Here is a 6,956-nt window from a genome sequence, read left to right on the forward strand (position 1 = left end):
ACTAGAATAAGATTTAACAATGCCCTTCAGTGCCAACTGAATTATTAAAAAGATTTATGAAGATTAAGAAAGGAAAAAGAAATGAAAAAAAAAAACGACATAAAAATAACTTAAATTGGCAAACCAACAATAGAGACGGTAGTAAAGAAATATAATGAAAACCCTTTAGTAAAATCAGATGAAGAACAAATCGTTTTAAGAGTAGAAAATGATAATAAAGATAGTATACTGTTGACAAAACTAAATAAATAAAAGAATATAAATCTTAAATAATCCGGGCAATGTCAAGGCTTGCTAATTCATTATAAATAGTTATTTAATACATGGTAACAATAAAAGAAAAATACTACATTACCAAATGAGAAATCATGTTAGATATAGAACAGAGTGTTGACAAATTAATATAATAAATAGAATTAGTACAAATATAATCATAATAACATAAAATAATGAACACATATATTTACAATTCAATATATACAGTAACAAAAGCATAATAATATAATAGATACAATTTTAAGAACAATTAGAAATAATATGGAAGAAGTAAGAGAAGAGTGCCTTAGAATAATGATGAAAGTGGATAGAGTTGATGCAGGAGGAGTAAAAAAACTCCAAAACAGAGATAACAGAAAAGGGAAAGAAAAAAACTAACTATTGAAAATTGAAGAAAAGAAAAGAAACAGAGAGGATAGACGATAAGTGTATCACAACAAAAACAGAAACAAAGCAGAAGACAATGAACGTGAAAGGGAAAACAATATATTTATAGGGAAAAAATAAACTATCGAGTATGTGGCGGTGGTAAATACTGGAAATAAATCTTAACATCACCGTTGTTACGCTGTAAACAAAACGTAATAATTTATTAAAAACAGGTGTTACGTTGCATGATAATTACCGTGGAACAGAACGAATAACCTACAGAGAGTTAAAAAAACTTAATAATTTGTTAAAACAGGTGTTACGCTGCATGATAACTACCGTGGAACAGAACGAAGAACCTGCAGAGAGTTAAAAAAAAATGTAATAATTTGTTAAAAACAGGTGTTATGCTGCATGATAATTACCGTTGAATAGAATGAAAAACCTGTAGACAGTGAAAAAGAATAACTCGTTAAAAGGAGTTACCCCGCACTAAAAATAAATGTCTAAATATTCTCGACTAATATAACCTGCAAACAAATATAAAAACATGTAATAATTAGTAAAAACAGGTGTTAGACAACGTAATAACCAATAAACGAATAAAAATTGACGAAAATAGAAAAAAAGAAAAAATTAAAACTTGATTATTTCGAAGACCTAATGAAGAAATAACCAAAAAAAAAAAAAAAAAAAAAAGCTAAATCTAAAAAAAATACTAACAGATCTAGAAAAATGAAAAAAAAAAAAATAAAAAACACATAACAAAATGAAGCAAAAACACGTATAGATATGAAAGAATGAAAAAGAAAAACCGAATAGGAAAAACGGGAAAAAAATGAAGTCAAATCTACAAAAACACTAACAGGTCTCAAAATATATATGGAGGAAAAAAGCAAATAAAAAAATAAAAACAAAGCCAGATCTAAATAAAGAAAAACGAAAAACAAAACTACAAAACAAAATAAACACTAAAAATGATTCCCAGAAGCCTTATGAAAAGAAAGAAAGAAGAGAAAAAAAAATCATAAAACAGGAGAAAAAAATCAAAATGAACCCAACGAAAACCTTAACCCATTTGTGAAAAAAATATTAAAAAAAAAAAATTGAAAATAACCCCACAAAAAATGCAAGGAAACCCAGAAACATAAAATTTAAAAAAAATTAAAAACAGGGAACAAAAGAAAGTAAAAACACATCCAGATCTAATAAACAAAAAAGAAAAACCTAATAAAAAATGAAAAAAAGGAAGCCAAATCTACAAAAATAATAACAAATCTGGAAAAATAAACGGGATGATCTAAAAAAATAGACCGAAAAAAATGAATCAAAAAATAAAAAAAAATGAAGCCAAATCTAAAAAAAAAAACTGAAAAACAAAACTACAAAACAAAACAAACATTAACAATGATTCCCAGAAGTCTTACGAATAGAAAGAAAGAACGAAAAGAAAAAAATGCATAAAACAGAGAAAAGAAACCAAAATGAAACCCACAAAAATCTTAACCCATTTGTCAAAAAAAAATCCTGATATTAACCCTATGAAAAGTGCAACAAAACCCAGAAACATAAAATGGGAAAAAAAACTTAGAACCAAAATACAATAAACCAGAGAAAACCACAAAGAAAATGAAGAGAACTTGTGAAGAGGAAACGAAGAAGAAGAGCCTCGGTAAAAGAGACATTAGATGCAGGTGTAGAACAAAAAATGAAAGAAGTAAGAAGCTTCTCGAGAAAACTAAACAAAAACCACCGCACAAGAAACGAAGGAAATGAGCCTCGATAAAAGAGACATTAGATGTAGGAAACAAATGAAAGAAGCAAGAAGCTTCTCGAGAAGACTAAACAAAACCCCGCAACAAATGACAAAAATGCCCAGCAGAAAAACACGGGAAGGAAAACAATTTGAGGACAAAATAATTAAAATAAATTGTGGTCCCACCACTCTGCACACTCTCTCTCTGTAGAAACCGGGCCCCACCACTCAAACATCTCACATGCACTTTCCCTCTCTGCATAAATTTACCAAACACCCAAAACAACATCAACCGCAACAAATTAAAACCGAGGATAAAATCATACAATCACAACAAATTTTAGGACACAATCGGAATTGTTCTAAAAAATAAGAATAAGAAGGACCGGGCACTGTTCTAAGAATAATAACCCGGGTGCCTCCTTTTGTAGTATGTATAATAACTAGTCGGTAACCTGGGCCTTGCTATGGGTAGTATTTTTATATTATACAAAAAAAAGTAGTTTATATGTACATATGTATATGCATAAGTATTTATAATGAAGTAACAAATATTTCTTTACATTCTGTTCCAACATACAAAAACAAAAGTAGTTTATATATACATATGTATATACATAAGTATATATAATGAAGTAACAAAGATTTCTTCACATTCTGTTCCAGCTTGTTTTATCAATTTTTGGCGGTGTGTTTTTAGCTGGAAGAAGTAAATTTTTAACAAATTAGTATTAATAATTGAAGAAATTATAAATGTTTTGATTTAGGAGTAGTTACATTACTTGGTTATTGGGCGTTTTCTAGGCTGCTCAGTTTGTTTTGCTTAAGAACTAAAATGGCAGAAATATCTTAAGTTATATACTTGAAATTATAAGTATTGTTTTTCATTTATAAATAATGTAAATTAGTAAGTATATCTAACATTGCGTTTGATTTTTTTGGGTCTGGTGTTTGTGGGTGAATTGATGTTGGTCCTGGTGTTCTTGTTTCTGGGCGAACACTAAAATTATAGAATATTGCTTTTATATATGTGTTTAAAGTAGTAAGTACTATTTCTTTATTTATAATTGGTATAAATTAATAAATATTTTTTTACCTTGGCTGTGGCGGCATGGTAGTTGATATTTGTGGTGACGGTGTTGTGGGCTGTGTATCTTCAAATATTTTTGAAAATATTGCATTTATCCGTGTTCCTTTTTCTTGAAAATATACTTGGAAAATCTTTGTCTGTCCTTTTAGTTGATTAACGATTGGTGAAATTGTCAGTGGATCAGTGAAGCCTTCATCAATTGTTAGTGCAGAGCATGGTTTTTTGATGAGAGCATGTGCTGCTTTGCCAAATATAGTAATACTCATGTTTCCAGTTTCATCTTCGATTTGTGTGATGAGTTTGTACCTGTAATTTATGAAATAATAGTAGATTAATGTAATAAATTATTTACTATAGTCAATAAATGTAAATGGATGTTAGCTGTAGTATATTTAAAATTTTTGTTACCATGGGGATGGTATTGTTTTTATGTGACTGTGGGTGTCACAGTACCAACCAATTCTTACTTGCTTTAGATGTCGATAGCATCTTGGACAGAAATTATAATACCATGCTTGTTCAGCTGAAAATCCGGCTATAGTAGCTTTTACTGTAAATTTTGTGCCCTATATTGAACAGGAGAAGTTGTTGGTTTAAATAGTATAATTAGAAAGAGAAAAAGATAAGGAATATCATAATGCTAACCTGATTGCCTCGTTGGTCCAGTGTGTATTTAGTTCTTTAATTGTTCTTCTATTTTATGTTTTTTGTTCTTCAATGGATTGAGCTGGTGTTGATGGTGTTGTTTTGTGTTACCTTATTTTTAATGTTCTTGTCTCTAGTATATTTGGATTGATGTAGAAGATTGTGGCTGTGGTGCTGGATACATATGCATTTCCTAAGATATTGGCAATGAATTAATTAATATCTTAGTGTGCTTTGGTATAAGTGTTTTATTTATATATGTCATTATATATAAAAAAAAATGTTAAGAAAATACCTAGATATTGCTTGACTAACACTGTTGCAAAGACTGCTACAACTGGTCCTTTTATTGATTTAAGGACATTTTCATCAAATTGATATGCTTTATGTCCCCATTAAGTAACTTGCATATGTTCATTTCTATTGGGAAAAGAAAATTAAAAAAGAAAAATTAGGATGGAATATTTTGATTGTTATAGAAATTTTGTGCTCTTAATGAATATAAATTTTTGTTATGTGATTATGATGAAATTTGCATAGATTTACCTTATATTTTTGTACTATTATTATGCGTCGTGATGTTAGCCTGTTGTTAATATTTGTTTGCTCAATACTCTGCACCTTTGTTACAATGTCAATGACATATGTTGATAGATAAATAGATAACGTTAAGAATATAAATTAATGGATTAGTAATGTATATTTTTGTTTTGAGGAAAAAGTGATTAATGTTACCTGATAAAATTTTGATTGTCTCGATCCTGTGCTGAAGCTGGTCAAATTCTATGAAGTAGAATTTGTGGAAAGGGATGGGAAGTGCTTCTTCTGCAATTGGGACAAAAGCTGTTGCACGTGCAAATTGTAGCATTGCATTATGTGGTACAATTTTGTATGTTGGTTTGTTCTGGGCAACGAAGAAGTTACTAATGTCATATATTGCTTCCAGTTGAATTTTTTGAGAAATAACATATGAGTCACGTGCTCGGATTGATGTTTGGATTGCTTAATGCTGCAAATGAAAAAGATGTTATTATTATAAACTTTGTTATATATAATATCAAATAAAAGATAATATACTATAATGTTTGTAAAGTTATTACCTCTTCATCGACTAAGAAACAATCAAGACTTATTAGACGTCTTGTGGTCAAGTCGTTGTTTGTCCATAATCTGCAGATTCTTGCCCTAATTGTTTCATAAACTTCATTTGGTCTTAATGCACAAATTGGTGTATTGCCTAGTCATTGACTGGAGAAAAGAGATTATTCTGGATGAGTAATTTTATTAAATATGTTTTTAATTTAGTGGAATAAAAAAATATTGATGACGTGAAATTGTTAGTATAATGTTGCATGTATTTTTGAGTTAGTATATTAATAGTGTATACGTTCTTATGGAGTATTTTACATTTTTATAGGATAATATGTAGAATTTTTTTTATAGACAATGTTTCTTACATAATTTGGATATTTATTAGTTGAATCATGGATTAATATGTGTAATTCGTTTGGGTTTGTAGTTCTTGATAAAGCAACATATAATTTTCCATGAGTAAAATTTTGAGTTTCTAAGTATAATTCAATTTTTCTTAATGATTATCTTTGGCTTTTGTTTATTGTCATTGCATAGCATACTTTTACGAGAAATTGTCGCTTTTTTAATGTAAATGGCAACTTTAATATAGGAGAAGAAATTACGATTTTGATTGTGATTTTCAGGTCTTGAGGGAGGAAATGATTCAAGAACTTGTTGTTGAGATTGAAAATGTGCTAGCATTGCATCAAGTGGAGACCGCGATGGTCTTGTTGACGCAGGTGGAAGAATTTGATCCATTTGGTTTTGATGGTTGTTAATTGTATCGATAAAATCTTCACTTATTTGAGAAAGGATATGGCACATGCGTTGATTTTAGTGCAATAATCTTTTTTGAATTTTTTTTTCCTATCCATCTGCTTCTACAACATGGAAGCATTCAAGGGATAAGGAAAAAAAGAGAAGTCAAATAAATTAGTTTATCTCTTATTAACTACAATATGTTAGAATTGGTTATAAATGATGGAATAAATAATTTTATTATTATTGATTAACTAAGTTATATAATTGCAAATGTAATTTATTCTAAATGAAATAATTTAACAAAGTGTATAATATGTACGATTGAATATTTACAATGTATATAAAAGTTACTAATAAGATGGTGGCAATATATTAAGTAGACACATAATGAAATGAGTTAACTAATAAAAAAAAGAAATTCAATTTTGCAGCTTTATATGTTTCACATAGATCGAATAACATTTGTATTTGCATCCTTATATGTTTAGGATAAACTAAATAATATTAAAATATTTATAAAGATAAAGAGTTAAAATTTACACTGCCATATAATATTACATATAACATTAAATAATATAATAGCAATAGTAGATAAATTAAATTTATCAACAAATACAACATAAATGAAAAAATTGGCATGTGCATCTGCTTTTTCTAAGCTTCTTCCTTTAGAGATGAACAAACAAAAATTTTCTGTAATAAGATTTCATTGCACAAATTTTCAGTAAGATAAAGAGCATGTAACGCCCCCATAGGCTAAATCGGTCTAAGGCCGAATTTAGCAAGGTGGTGCTACTTAAAACATACTTTCTATACTTAAAACAATATCATTTTTTTAAGATGCGGAAACTTGTGGTTGATTTCATCACAAAATTTTCTTAAAAGTGTTTGAACAAAATGAGTAAGTGTGCAACCACAAATCTTAAACATTAAATAGTTATTCAAAAGCGACATAGTAACAAAACAAAAACATTTTGAGCCCAT

This window comes from Morus notabilis, unplaced genomic scaffold, assembly GCF_000414095.1.
Source record: "Morus notabilis unplaced genomic scaffold, ASM41409v2 Scaffold535, whole genome shotgun sequence".
Taxonomy (NCBI): domain Eukaryota; kingdom Viridiplantae; phylum Streptophyta; class Magnoliopsida; order Rosales; family Moraceae; genus Morus; species Morus notabilis.